Raw genomic sequence first — 15,521 nt, forward strand, 5'->3', positions numbered from 1 at the left:
TCTCAATAGCCACAGACATCAGTAAGGCATGGGGTCTCCACCCAAAATGCAATTAATCACAAGCATGTGAGTTACGCTTCTGACTAGAGGATCAAGAGAGATCAAAGGCAGATATTCAAAGAGCCAGCTCTCTGTCCACCCAGCTCAGTGTGTCACACACAGCAGGCTCACCGTGAGTCCCACCCCACCCTCCAGGGCCAGGCCAGGCAGAACCATTTGGCTTGCAAGGCTAATCTCTTCCCTGTTACCATGGAGGTAGGAAGCTCCCATCTTGCTCCCGGGAGATAAGCACTTTGGGTGATGTCCTTACAGCCGCCAGGTCTCACTCTGGTGGACCCTTCAATATGTACCCTTCCAACACCCAAGTCTATGTCTTAGTCAAGTTTTGTTTGTCTTGGACCCTCAAGGTTGGGAGACAAAAATCAGAACTCTGTAACTCCTGAATTGTTCATGGGTCTTCTATCACACGTCAGATCTTCGGTCAGATCCAGGGTCCCACCTCCCTACGGAAAACTGAGTAAGGGGTTTGGGGGCTTGTGGCTTACTTCAGATTGTGTAGGATTTCCCTGGCACTTCTGCTGAAGTTCTCATCTGGTTAGATGACAAAGCTGCCTTGGCTAATAGCTCTAGTCCCTAAAACCTTCCAAGCGCAGTCAATGTCCAGGTACCTCTGCCCAAATGAGACCTGAGTTCAGATCCCTAGAACTCACACAGAAAGTCAGGCACAGCCGCATGTGTATAATCCAAGCACTGGGAGGCAGGAGGAGGAGAATCCCTGGAGCTTGCTGATCAGTGGGTCTAGCCAAATCAGTGAGCTCTGGGATCAGTGAGAGAGGCTGCCTCAAGAAATGAGGTTGAGAGTGAATGGGGAAGTTAACTGCCGGCTTCCACGAGCATGTGTTCACATATGTATATGCACACAGAAATGCATGCTGTGTGTGTGTGTGTGTGTGTGTGTGTGAGAGAGAGAGAGAGAGAGAGAGAGAGAGAGAGAGAGAGAGAGAGAGAGACTAGAGCTAAATGCATGTGTAGCTTTCTTCAATGTCTAGGCTCCATGACATCATACAAATAAAAGGTGGGTAATGTTTACATTCCCAACCTTCAGTTTCCTACATGGGATAGCTCTGTCCCAGAGCCAAGAATTCTGAGCTCAGCATTATTCCTGAGGAGGAGTTCTGGTAAGAGCATGCAGAAGGCTATGTCCATGCAGTGTCCTAAGCACATTTCTGGTGACTTCCATGCTGTCCTTTCTCCGAGTATGTAGTCTGCTGTGGATATAGAGATTGTCAAATGGGCTTTTCAAAAGTCTCATCTGATTTGTTCCAGAATCACACCACATTCCCTTGTGTGAATACACTGACTACCATCTACCGTAATTTCTCAAAATCAAACAGAATGCCAGGAACTGACCAAGCGAATATCACAGGAATAATTTGCAATGACTGAGAGATAGCAATAGCAAGCTGGCAAAGTGCTTGCTTTTCAAGCATGTTAAAAACAAATTAGACACGGCAGTGTGCTGGGGAGGCAGGCCCAAGCAGCTCTCTTGGAGAGATGGTACCCTGCCTCTGACCTCCATAGACACGTGTATACATACATACATACATACGTACACATAAACATATGTGCACACACATGCAATTCCTAGAAGCTTTGTGTGGCGGTGGCACATACCTTTAATTCCAGCAACTCAGGAGGCAGAGACAGGTGGATTTCTGAGTTTGAGGCCAGCCTGGTCTACAGAGTGAATTCTCGGACAGCCAGAGCTACAGAGAGCTACAGAGAAACCCTGTCTTGAAAAACCAAAACCAAAACCAAACCAAACCAACAAACCAACACAAAGCAAAACAAAACACCCCCAAAAGTCCTGGAAGATGAATGATGTATGACTAACCAAGGAGAGTTGTGTTTTGTATTATACACACACAGTACAAGTGGCTTCGGGCTTCCTTCCTTCCTTCCTTCCTTCCTTCCTTCCTTCCTTCCTTCCTTTTTTCTTTCTTTCTTTCTTTCCTTCCTTCCTTCCTTCCTTCCTTCCTTCCTTTCCCTCTTTCTCTTTTTCTTTCTTTCTTAGATTTTAACTTTTAAATTATATAAATATGTGTGTGCATGTGAGTATAGGTTGTGTATAGCAGTGCAGTACCCAAGGAGGCCAGAGGACATCTGGGCATCAGATCCTGAGCTAGAGTGATAGGTGTTTGTGAGCTGCCTGTCATGGGTACTGGGAACTGAACTTGAACATACTCCTCTGAAAGAGCTTTCAACCATGGAGCCAGCTCTCCAGTCCCCAGGGAGTCCTTGTAACAGCCACAGAGTCCCAGTCCTTGTTCAGGGGGTACTGTGATCTCTGATAATTCAGGAATACCTGGTCAAAGTGTCTTTTCCTGAACAATAACAGGCTGCTGGGCCTGGATGACAAAGATCTGTAATACCAGATTTGGGGGAGGCTGAGACAGGCACCCCAACAACTTCAAGAAGACCGGATGGAGCTTAGTGGTACACTTGCCTAGAGTTCCACAAGGCTGTAGATTCAACCCCCAGCACCACAACAGACAACAGAAGAAGAGGAGGAAGACGATAAGAAAGAGGAGGAGGTAGAGGCCAGCCTGGTCTACAGAGTGAGTGCCATGACAGCCAGGACTACACAGAGAAACCCTGTCCTGAAAAACCAAAAAAAAAAAAAAAAAAAAAAAAAAAAAAAAAAAAAAAAAAAAAAAAAAAAAAAAAAAAAAAAGAGGAGGAGGGAGGGTAGAAAGAGGGGGGAGAGGAGGGGAAAGAGGGGGAAGAAGAAGAAAGGACTGGAGTAAGCCTGACAAGCTGATTAGATCCCAGGTATTGGGAAGGCTAAAATCAAAGAGTAGCTAGAGCAAGATAGTTGTTATTCTGCAGAGGACTGGATGTGCAGACCAGGAGGCCTTTACAGACCAGGAGACAGGGGCTACAGAGGTCTCTGGAGGAGTCATGGCCTCCCAGTATGACATTCTACTCCAGGAGCTCCCACTGAGGCTTGAAGTCCTGCGCAGACCTTTGCCAGGGCAGGCCTCATACTTCTTTAATGAAGGGAAAGTTTGGGGCAAGGAACAAGAGGAAGGACTGCTGTTGGACCAGACCATGAAATAGCTTCAGACCTGCAAGGCTCCAGTGCCTCTGAGAGCTGGACACAGACCCCTGCCCTCTGCAAACACTTATGAAGTCTTGCTACCTGCCCTGCCCTGTGCCAGCTCTGGGTGATTCCGGAGGACCCAGGAAGTGCTCTGTAGAAGCCTAGGAGAACGGGTGGGAGGGCAGGGGGATGCTGGCAGCGGTGAAGAACTCTAGGAACAGCCCCTCCCCCAAATGGAAAAGCCAGGAAGGAGGTCAGAGAGTCCTGCCCTGCAGCCTGCGCAGGCAAGAGGCTGTAACTGCCTAGGGCAGCTGTTCAAGTGTGGAGTCCATTTCAAAGGCCTTTTGTTAAAACTTCTAACAGCCAAAAGGCCGGCCCGAAGCCATTCACTGGAAAGGCCTGGCAATCCCAGTGACCTGGAAGACTATGACGCCCTATCTCCCTCCAGCTCAGGAGAATGGGGATCCTGCTCAGAGCTCTGAAACCGATGCAGTAAATCAAGGGTGGGGTCCTAAAGAGCCACTATGACCAAGAGGAGGAGCCTCCCCCTCCCCATTGAAAGGCCACATACAGGTGTGTAGGGCGGGAGAGTGAGGACTAGGCCGGCCAGGATGCTGCCAGTGTTTACCAACGTTGGGGCTCCCTGGGGGCAATTCTCTAGTTCAATGCAGCCATTTCCACCCCCTACCCCCCACTCCTGCCTTATCTGCCTGCAGGAGTAAGAATAGTTCTGCAACCAATTTGCTGATGATTTTGGGGCTCGGGGCAAAGTCCTCTCACCTGTTTGAAACGCTATCTCCTCATTCATAAGATAAAGATTTTGGCCTGCTGGCTATCTTCTCATCCCTAAGATAAAGATGTTGGCCTGGTCACCGGGTCTGCTGCTCTATGAAAGCAAGCAGGGACATCTCAGATGTACAGGAGGGTGGAGAAGGGAAGTCCCTGAGTGGTATAGTCTGCTTCCCACTTCTGTCCCCAAATAGGTACAGGGCAGACAGGGGTGGGAGTTTTCATGAAGACCGAAGCCCTCCGAAGTCCTCCGGCACCCACGGAGGAAGGAAGCAATGCTTTTCCTTCCCAGACCTCGCGCTTTGTATGCCTCTACATTGATCTGAATTCTAGATTGCCATCGCCAAAGGGTGGGCCTCCGCGGAACCTTAGATCTCCTCCCCTCCCCGAGGGGCCACTTAAGAGTTTGGGAAGAGCTGTAGTCGCTGCCGTGTGCACCCCGGAAGGGAAGCTCTCCCTTGGACCCAGATTGCTGGCAGATTCTGGCCAGGCAGAGTGTTTGTTACCTGAAGCTCTGAAACTCATAATGACTCCAGACCGGCTTCTCAAGTCGGTGGCTACAAATGTTAATAAAATTAAAGCCACCTGAGAGTTCAGCCTGGCGATCCTTTGAAAGCAAGTCTGTGATGGGTTATTACCCTCAATTACCTAGTTGTCCACTCTCTTAGCTTGGGGTTAAACTCTTAAGTCCTCCCTTTGAAGTCATTATCCTTTTATCTATGACTGGACCAAGGAACTTCAGGACAATAATCAATGGATACTTCATAGGAACAGAAGAACCAGGCGTGGGGGGAAAGGTGTGAATATCCCTACAACTGGGAGCTGACTCGGGGCAGATGGGGGTGGGGGGCGGGGCAGAAGACTCTGTCCTCAACTTAAAAAAGGCAAAAAGAAAGGAGTGTGTGTGTGTGTGTGTGTGTGTGTGTGTGTGTATGTGTGTGTGTGTAAAACAACAACAATTCAGCAAGTAATTTTCACATCTTTTGGAGAATGAAGAGAGAGCGATAATTTGGGGCCCGATCAGAGAGGTGCAGCCCTCATCAAAGGAGGAGAGAAAGTTAATGAAGCAAAAGACACAATTAAAGAATGAATTTAATTAGGGCTTTGATGTCTGACATGGTGCACGACACTTCAAGGGGGCAAGGGACTACAACGCTCATGCACCAGGAAATGGCTTGTTAAAACGATCTGTCCCCCAAGAGGCTGTATGAGAAGGAAGACCTTTCATCCTGGCTTCTCCTACTAGAAGGAAAAGTCAGACTCACATGGAACCTAGCTAGCAGGGAAAACATCACCCCCTCCCCCACCTCCAAAAATCTGGGTTCCCGGAGGCAGCGGCTGTTTCGGGACCATTATGCTGCCCGCTTCTTTGTTAAAAAAAGAAGAAGAAGAAAAAGAAGGGGGGGGGAGGAAGAGGAGGAGGAGGAGGAGGAGGAAGGAGAAGGAGGAGAAGGAGAAGAAGAAGGAGAAGAAGGTGAAGGAGGAGAAGGAGAAAGGAGAAGGAGAAAAGGAGAAGGAGAAGGAGAAGGAGAAAAAGAAGGAGAAGGAGAAAAGGAGAAGGAGGAGAAGGAGAAGGAGAGAGAAGGAGAAGGAAGGAGGAGGAGGAGAAGGAGAGAGAAGGAGAAGGAAGGAGGAGGAGGAGAAGGAGGAAGAGGAGGAGGAAGAGGAAGAAGAAGAGGAGGAGGAAGAAGAAGAGGAGGAGAAGGAGAAGGAATATAGGGGTGGGTGAGAGAGAAAAAAACGGTGCGCGCGAGCTAACTAACGTTGGAAATGTTTCATTTCTCCTTTTCATTTAATCCCATTTGGAACGCTTGTCTACACGGGGAAGATGAAAACGCCAGGGGAAGAGCCTTTCACTGCAGTTTTCCAGTGGCGTTGCAAGGTGCAAGGAGCCACCTCGGTAACGAGGCACAACCGGCTAGGCTGCCGGTGCAGGAACCGCTCCCACCCCGGACCCTGCACCCACTTGCCGCACATACAGTACACGCACGGCCGGCGGAGGGCTGCCAAACTCAAGTTTTACCCTGTTACGACTCCCCCGATCCTCATTAAAAAAAGAAAGAAAGAAAGAAAGAAAGAAAGAAAGAAAGAAAGAAAGAAAGAAAGAAAGAAAGAAAGAATAAAATAAAAACTCCCTTTATTGTGCGCAACATCTGGAAAGCTCCCTTCATCTGCTCTGGGCCCTGACAAAGGTTTTGACCACAAAGCCAAAGGCTCCCTCTGTAGTGTCACAGAGCTGAGGGCGCTGGATGTCCAGTCCAGGAGACTTTGGAGGGGTCAGACAAACAGGACTAGCCAGGTCTGCTGGCTGTTGGAGCTGAGAACCCAGAGTTGTCCCCACACCCCCAACTGGGTTCTGGGGCCTGAGGTTTCTAGAGCTCTGTGGAAGTGGGCTCCTGTTCCCGGGGACGTACTTGAAGCAGGACCCCTAGTCTGCGCAGGGAAGGACAGACTGCTTTGAGACCTCAAGGCTGAGGCTTAGGATATCCGATTGGAAATGAGCCTGTTGGGGTTTTGCTTCCAAATGGCGCAGTCTTGGGGTTTTATTTCTTATCCACACATTCAGCTGGCTAGCACTCTGGCGAGGAGGGTGGGGTGAAGGCAGCAGGCTTGGAAAAGTAGAGAGGTTTATGTGAAAAGATCAAAATGTTTCTCATACTTTCTCCAAAGGCCCAGGGCTCTTTTCTCCCAGGGACTGAACTTTTTCTCTGAGAGAGTAATCCTTGAAAGCCTCGGCCCTCATTTCTTTGAGGTCACTCCTCCATTTCTTGGATTTAAAGGAGGCAGAGGGGTCACAGATGTGGGCACGCCACTCAAAGTGAACCATGGGGTGCACCCATCCATAGGAGGATTGGAACAGAGACTGAGAGGGGCTTGCCAGCTGAGAGCCCCACGTGCTCAGGCCCAGCCAATGAGAAACCTTAGAAATGTAAACTGCAGAAACAACTATTGGGGAGTGGGGGTAGGGGTGGGAATAAGGGAGGGGAGGGGGAGGGGGTGGGGCGGGCGGCGGGAGTCTCAGGTTGTGAAGATTTCCCACTCAGAGATGCTCACGAATAATCTGTTAGGCCAAGGTGCTGAAGAGCGGGATGTGTCTGCTCCCAATTAACGTGGAGGCTAACGTTGGCTTAACAGAAAACAAACATCTTCGAATTAAGCGTAATTATTGCCGATCTATAAAAGCTGCTTTATAATATGATTTGTGGAGGCCCTGGAGGGAGTTTGAGTTGGACCGGAGGGTTTCATTTGCCTTCCTGCCAAGAGTCCGAATGCTCAACATTCTGTGTAGAAAGGAAAAGATTTAAAAAGCACCTTAAGCCTGAATCGGCCCACACTGGGCATCATCGTAATCTCTCTTCACCGCGTGCTTTTCCACTTGAGAGCGCTTTTCTAATCTTTGCACACTGGAAAGTAAGACGCTTGGGGATGTTTACAGAAGGAGGGGGAGAAACCATTATGGAGGGACTGATTTTAAAAGAGTTTGCAAATGCCCTGGGTTATTCTAAAATGCTTCTGAGAATGCACTGGTGTTCTCTGCTCCCAACAGGAAGATAGGAGACACAAAATATTTTTAATTATCGGTTCAGGAAAAGCTAAGCCTGTCTTCTGATGTGCAATTTATGCTGGACCTGGCTGGGTGGCAAGCTGTTTGGATGACCATACAGTGGACCAGCAGAGAGTCTGGGGACCCAGAGGGTCGGGTCTTGAACACTTTAGGGGTTAAGGACTTAGGGGTTTCAAAGTCACTGACCATATTTTTCTTTGGGAATGCATCCTTTGGATCTGAGAGGGGTTGGTTTGTTTATATGATGTATTTCTGCAGTTGGGAAAAGTGGATATTAATCACTAGTTAGAGTTGAACCTGAATTTATCAGGAGATTTTTTTCCAGAAAGAGCTGCAGGCCAAAACCGAAATCTTACCTTAGAAACCAAGAAAAAGGCTTATCTTTCATGTTGCTTTCAGAGGCAAGCTTTGTGTGAGAGGCACAGTCAGGGACAGGATCCTACTCAGGTGGCTTTGCTGTGGGGCTGTAACAACCCAAGGCCAGGGACATTTTCTTAATAAGTTTTCACCAGAGCTTGGCCTCAAGCAGGGATGGGCCCTGGACGGCACTCACTGGATTGCTGTCTTGCCTGGCTGAGGCTGGCAGTTTTATCAATCAGGTGTAATCTGAGCCTACGCTTGACTCTGCCCCGTACTGTCTGAAGGTACCTATGCTTAGACAAGTCAAGCAGTTTCTCCAAGCCTCAGTCTAATGGGCTGTAAGGGGAGAGAGGATGACTCATGTCTTAGAGATGTTATGGATGTTAGGGGTGGCGGACCTCTGGCACACTGTGGCAGGCGATGAGAATAGTCATTATTTTCCTTCTAATTCTCCTCTGAGAACAGGACAGGTCGGGATAGATTTCTGGAGACTGCAACCTCTCTGAGAACAGGAAGTGTTCACTTTGATGCCTCAGTTCTAGCGTGCTGCTGGAAAGGCGAGGCACAAACACATCATTTGTGGTTATGGACCATTAAAGAATTGCTGTTGGCCACAGAAGGTGGAGGAAACAGAATTACAGTGCCCTTTGCTTTGCTTTGCCCTTTTTTTTTTTTTTTTTTTTTTTTGTTAAAAATAGGATTGTTAAGTGGAATATTGACTTTTATTGAACACAGGTACCAAACTTAAGGGGACCAAATTGAATATTGACACCTCCTGGTTGAGCACAGAACCGCAGCCCAATTCTATTAGGCATCGCAGACAGCCCAAAGAGGGAAAACTAGTTCCGGATGGGTGGATCCTTGACCCTACAATCAACAGACCAGGAAATGAAAGTGAATGAGACATTTTTAACTTGGGAGGAGTCCAATACTAGCAGGCTGTCAACTTTCTGACAGAACATGCCCCAGACTACCTGCCTGAGGGGGATCTGATATGACCAGGCAACTCTATGAATGTGCTGCCGTCTGTCCTCCTAGATGTTCTGAACTCTGTGATTAGAATGCATGAAACAACAAGTGGGACTTACTATCTCCTGGTAGGACACGGGAGATAGAACAGGTGAAAAAGTAGTTTTGATGCATCAGAACTGGCCAGAAGGGCATGTACTGTGTAGAGTACTGTGTAGAGAACTAGTCAGAGAGGTTCACACCACAGACAATGGCTCTGGCCTTGCGATTTAAATTAAAATTTAAATTCCCCAAAAGACAGAGATTCACTTTCCATTGTTTTGGCAGGACCCTGCCACATGGCATGCTCCTGTCTTAGTAATGGTGTCTGGAGGGAGAGGTATGCAGATAGATAACTGTCTGTCTGTCTGTCTGTCTGTGTGAAAAGTGTTGTGCTAGGACCGAAGAGCTGTGGAAAGAAAGGGGGACAATTGTGTCAGGGCCACGTGAGCAATTCAGTAATCCGCTTCATCACTGTTAGCTGCTGGGTCTTGGCCAGGACACCAACACTCTTCTGTTGTTTGTTTTTGAGACAGGGTTTCTCTGTGTAGCCCTGGAGGTCCTCAAACTCACTCTGTAGACCAGGCTGGCCTTGAACTCACAGAGATCTGCCTGCCTCTGCTTCTGGAGTGCTGGGATTAATGTTGTGCGCCACCACTGCCCATGGTATTTACATTCTCTGTCAGCCAGTTTCTTCCATAACATGAGGGAGGTGGACTGTCCAAAGCCACTTTTAGTTGATTATCTTCCAGGCGTCCTGATCCACATGGGATGGAAGAGGCAGTTGTTGTTTCTGGGTGTAAGCAACGGCCAAAGCACATAAATGGACCTTCCCACTGTCTGTCACAAAGCTGCTCTGCCACGTCCTCTCTCTTCCCTGAGAAAAACTTGATCCCACATCCCCAGTTCCTTATCGTGACTAGTGCCATCAATTTCTGGTGGGCAACTGAGTAGAGCTCATACCAAGGCCTTGATGCCACGCCTGTCCCCTGACACCAAGGGAGACAAGTCGGGCACATGACAGCCAGCACATTCTCTGGTCTCTGAGAGCATTGTGAGGGAAGGGGGAAGTGTGGCCATGAGAGATGAGAGAATAAGAACAGGTCTTGTGCTTTCCCTAAAGCAGCCAGACTGACTGGATGGACAATGGCAACTCTACCCAGAAGCCCCTTGCCTTTGTGGGGCTCCTGTGAATCACCTGATGTCACACTGGGGAGTTTTCTGGGAGCTGCTGAAAGGAGCCTGTCCCCACAGCTTTGGAGGAGCTGTTTGGGTCGGAGCCTTAGAGTCTTGGCATTTTTGTAATTATCTCAGTTTTCCATTGAAATGGAAATGTCTTCCCACCTACCCTGTTTTACTGGAACATCCTGTAGGGTAGGTCTTCTGTTGTTCTCAAAAAGAGGCAGCGTTTGGAACAGTCGGAAATGGCTTTAAAGAACAGTCAAGCCATCCATTCAGCTAAATCTGAGTCAGCTCCCCTAGAAAAAAAAACTCCCCAAACTTCTTTAGTGTATGACATTTTCAAAGCAGAATTCTTTTCTTTTTTTTCAAAATACCACAAGCAATGCATTGAGTTCGGGGAATACTGCCTGCCAAGCTTCAAGTTTTATATTTAACCTTTCTTCTTTTTTAACGTCTTTGCAAAAACATGCTTGAAACTCTTCAAAAACCTTTCAGCTTGAAAGTTTGGAGGAAAGTCTTAGCAGATGAAACTCTTAGTTCTCAACTTCCCCATAGCTTCCGTTCTGCTCCTTGTGTGAGGGAAGAGAGATTATCATTGCCCGCTCACCAAAGGAACCGGCATGTGGTGCTGGCTGCTGAATTGAACAGACATACTTCTTGGATGATGTATTATCAGCTCAAAACCTAAGCACAGGTTGGCCCTAGAACTCATAATCTTTCTGCCATAGCCTTCCAAAGAGTGTTGGGATTACATGCCACACCATAGCTAGCTCCCAGTGTTTCTCTAAGGCACTGCTTAGACCTTCCTACTGCTGTGACCCTTTAATATAGCTCCTCACGTTGTGGTGACCCCCAACCATAAAATTAATTTTTTTGCTACCTCGTGACTGTAATTTTGTTACTATTATTAATCACAACATAAATATCCACAGTTATAATGGGCCCGAAGGGTCGCGACCCACAGGTTGAGAAACACTGCTCTACGGCTTGCGTTCCTAGTTCTGGAGCCATTAAAGGTGAGAAACCCTAACTAAAAACCACAGTTATGACAGAGACACAACACTGAATATAGCACACTTGTGTTAGGGGAGATGGTGTCATGTAGTCAAGCTCTGTCTTTGAAGTTGAAAACGCAAACACGAAGTGGGACTGGTCACTGGTCTAAGAGATAAACTTTTAGAATACTTGATAGAATAAAGAAATTGGATTAGTGGTAATGTTCTGAGCATGGTGTCCTTTGGTTCCAAAAAAAAAAAAAATCATCTCGTTCTATTTTTTTCCCCCTGGGGCCCAGCAAAGCGCTCTGGCCCTAAACACCAGCCCCCTAATCTGATTTTCCTTCTCTCTGGCATGTATTTTATTAACCCATTTTCTCATTTACCCACTCTGAATAGCTCAGTGGGTAGCATCCTTCTTAGAAAGTGAAAACCTCCTTGGAGATGCTGCACTGGAGCAGAAATGCACACAAACCCCTCGCCCCAGTGCAAGGAAGAAAAGCCCCTTCTGTAATCCTGTCTGGTGAATCCGCACATTGTGTTCCGGCCTTCCAGGAGAGCACAGGCCTGATTAAAACCCGAGGCCAGCGAGGAATGCAGCTCATAACAGGCTGGCAGCTTGCGAAGTGATTAATGTTGAGGTGGGGGTGAAGAGCGGCCTTCCCCAGGCAAATCCTCCCACAGACCTGCCACCTGGCAACAAGCTACTGTCCTCCAACAGATGGGCCCGAAAGCAGCGAGGGCCGGAACCTACCACGTGACTGGAATCAGCCAGGTGACCTGAGTTAGTCCTGCTACCATCTTGGTTTAATGACTACGGACAGCTACTTCCCCTCTCAGAGCCAATGGGTGAGGGTAACTCTGGGTAGGTGGCAGCGCTGCACAGTGAGGGACAGTTGGACAATGCTCAATTGTTTGTCTCCTAGATTAAAGATGTAGGCAGGATGCCTCTAGTTCAAAGACAGAGCTTTATGGTAGGGGGCAGTTCCATTTCTTTAAGAAATTATTTATTTATTCGTTCATTTTTAATTAGTCGTTTCTTTGTAGTTGTGGGGATAGTTCCATTTCTGCCCAGTTTCCAATTCTGACTCCTGGTCTATCCCATGTTCCTGCCAAGCTGAGCTACAAGGAAGAGAGCAGTCCCTCCAATCCCACAGACACGGAGTTCCTGCCACACACTGAGTTGACACCAGGTGCTGGCACACACGGCTAGTACTTCATGTCCAACCATCCTTCACCAAGGCAATGTAAATGAACACCACAGCGGTCAAACTCTAGACATCCACCAGAAGGGCTCACATTATAAAACACAACAAAACAAAAACCCACAACAATAGCAGGTGTTGAAAAGGATTTAAGGCACGATGAACTCATGATACACTGTTGGTAGAAATGTCAATTAGTTTAACCACTTTGGAAACTTGTTTAGTAATGTCTACTAAAACTGCATGAACACATGTCCTAGGTTTCAGCAAGTCTGTTCTTTGTAATGTGTTTAGGATAAATGACTGACCATGTTCACCAAAAGACACATACAATAATAACTATAAAAGCTCCAAACTGATAACAACCCAAATATCTATCAGGGAATTGTGAGGGTTTGTATATGTTTAGCCCAAGGAGTGGCACTATTAGAAGGTGTGGCCCTCTTGGAGTAGGTGTGGCCTTGATGGAGTAGGTGCGTCACTGTGGGAGTGGGCTTTAAGACCCTCATCCTAGCTGCCTGGAAGCCAGTATTCTCCTAGCAGCCTTCAGATGAAGATGTAGAACTCTCAACTCCTCCTGCACCATGCCTGCCTGGATGCTGCCATGTTCCCACCTTGATGATAATGGACTGAACCTCTAAACCTGTAAGCCAGCCCCAGTTAAATGTTGACCTTATAAGACTTGTCTTGATCATGGTGTCTGTTCACAGCAGTAAAACCCTAGCCAAGACAGGGATGAATGTGTATAAATAATTATACATAAATAAAAGTAATATAAATTATGAAAATGTATACAGCAGACTACCACACAGCAATAAATGGAATGAGATACTAATAGAAGAAAACAAATACAACTCACAGCTGTTATGTTGATCAAAGAGCCAGGTACAAAAGGATACCCGTGTGGTTCCGTTTGTATGGGATGTGAGACTGGATAGAATTAGCCCTGATGGAAGTCACTGGTCTGAGCACCTGCTGAAGAAGCTTCCAGGCTAATGGAAGATTAGAATGATTTACAGCTTAGTCTGGTGATCGAATAGTGACTGGCATATATAAATTGATTAAGCTCTGCACATAGAATTTGTCATCTGTACTGCATGAAAATTACCCCTTAGCACAGGTAGTTTTGTTTTCTTATACACTTCCTTAGTCTTCTTAATCAGATTACAAAATTTTCTTTATGAAACCATGTGTTGGGGCTGGAGAGATGGCTAAAGAGTTAAGAGCACTCACGGGCTGTTCTTCCGGAGGACCCAGGCTTGACTCCCAGTACCCACAGAGTCTGTAACTACAGTCTCAGGGGATCTGACACACTCTCCTGACCTCTGTGGACACAGGCTATACACTTGGCACACAGGCAAAACACACATCCACATACGAATAAAAATAAATCTAAAACTAAACAATTCCTGACACTGACAAACAGCTGTAATAAAAACGAGCTGTCTGTAAGCCTGGCATTTGGGAGGTTGGAGGAGGAAGACTGCCTGGGGTTCCAGGGTAGCATAGAGACTAATGTGAGGCCTTGTCTCAAGAAGCAATCAAACAGAAAAGCCTGAGGAAACCAGGCACATCTGTGAACAATTTCATAGAATCACACAGATAGACACAGACACACATGGACACACACATGTATGCACACACACACACACACACACACACACACACAACCCATAGCCAAGCCAAGCAGTCAGGCCCATAGGAAGGAGGACACTGTTTCTGAGGTGATCTGTCCTGTGTCTCACAGCTGCCATTTCTCCCAGCACCTTCCTGTCCCCATGCTGCTGTCCCTCATGTATTCTATTACATGTCATCATCACACATATGCAATCACTCCAGAAACTATGAAAACACTGTCCATTTCTTGCAAGAAAATTTTGCCTGTCTTGAAATGGGGTGTCGTCTCAGGCTCACTGACATCTTTTCACTCCATCCAACCTGCTGTCAAGCCACCTGGTAAAACTGTCCTCTCAGTTAAGCTTTTCAGACTTTGGGCCTTGATTCTTTTTTTTTTTTTTTTTTTTTTTTTTTTTTTTTTGGTTTTTCGAGACAGGGTTTCTCTGTGTAGCCCTGGCTGTCCTGGAACTCACTCTGTAGACCAGGCTGGCCTCGAACTCAGAAATCCGCCTGCCTCTGCCTCCCAAGTGCTGGGATTAAAGGCGTGCGCCACCACCGCCCGGCTGGGCCTTGATTCTTAATTTTTATTTTTCTTCTCTGACTCATCATTTTATAGTTCATTACGACTATATTTTCCCTTAAGTCTTTGAACACATTTATAAAAGTGGCTTTAAAATCTCTTCCCTTCCCTCCTTTTCTCTCCTATTTATTTATTTACTTGTTTATTTATTCTTGAGAGAAGTTTGTTCTGTAGCTCAGGCTGGCCTCAAACTCACATTTTTTCTGCCTCAGCATAAGTACTAGGAAAACCACAGTGCACCATTATAGTTGGCATGTATATGTGTGTGTATATGTATATATATTGTTTGCTACACTTTTGTTGGTGCTGCTAGGGTTCAACCTAGGGCCTTATTTCTGCTAAGCACGTGCTCTACCATCTGTTGGGGGCCGACTTTTAGCAGAAAGCGGCTATCAGCTTTGCAGCCATCTTGAGCCATATACCCTGACATGAGACTTGGATTACAATAGCCTACAACAGCTGAGCACACTCCGATAATCTTGGTTTAGATACCTTGAGATTAAAGGTGTGTGAGATTAAAGGTGTGTGACTTAAGAGTATGACTTAGAAGTATAGAGATCAGAGTTAGAAACAAGACCTAAGGGCATGATTAAAGGTGTAACTTAGAGGCGTGGCTTAGAAGTAAGACATATAAAAGGCAGAGACAGAACAGATCAGAATTCAGACTGAGATCAGACTATAGAGGGAGAATCAGACAGGAGACACTTAGAGGAAGAGAGACTGAAGAATAAACGGGATTGAATCACACCCTGTCTGGTCTCCATTCTTTGAGTCTGCCCTCACCCTCGCTCTTGCTGAACCTCGACCCGCAGACCGGAGCAGCAGCTTGGGCCGGGATACAGTGGCCGCCCAAACGTGGGTCAGCCCGGGCCTCAACATTTTGCCTGGGCTGCAACATTTATTTTGGCCGCCCCAACCTGGGGCTAGTGTGGACCCCAACATTATTTTGGCGCCCGAACAGGGACTCGAGCTTGGGCCTCAACATTATTTTGGCGCCCAAACAGGGACTCAAGCTTGGGCCTCAACAACCATCGAGCAGAGTTAGATACCTGCAGCCTACAGTGTGTGCTTTTTAAATGATGTAGAAACAGACTCGATTTTAGATTCCTTCAAAGAA

Source organism: Arvicanthis niloticus, chromosome 6, assembly GCF_011762505.2.
Source record: "Arvicanthis niloticus isolate mArvNil1 chromosome 6, mArvNil1.pat.X, whole genome shotgun sequence".
Classification (NCBI taxonomy): domain Eukaryota; kingdom Metazoa; phylum Chordata; class Mammalia; order Rodentia; family Muridae; genus Arvicanthis; species Arvicanthis niloticus.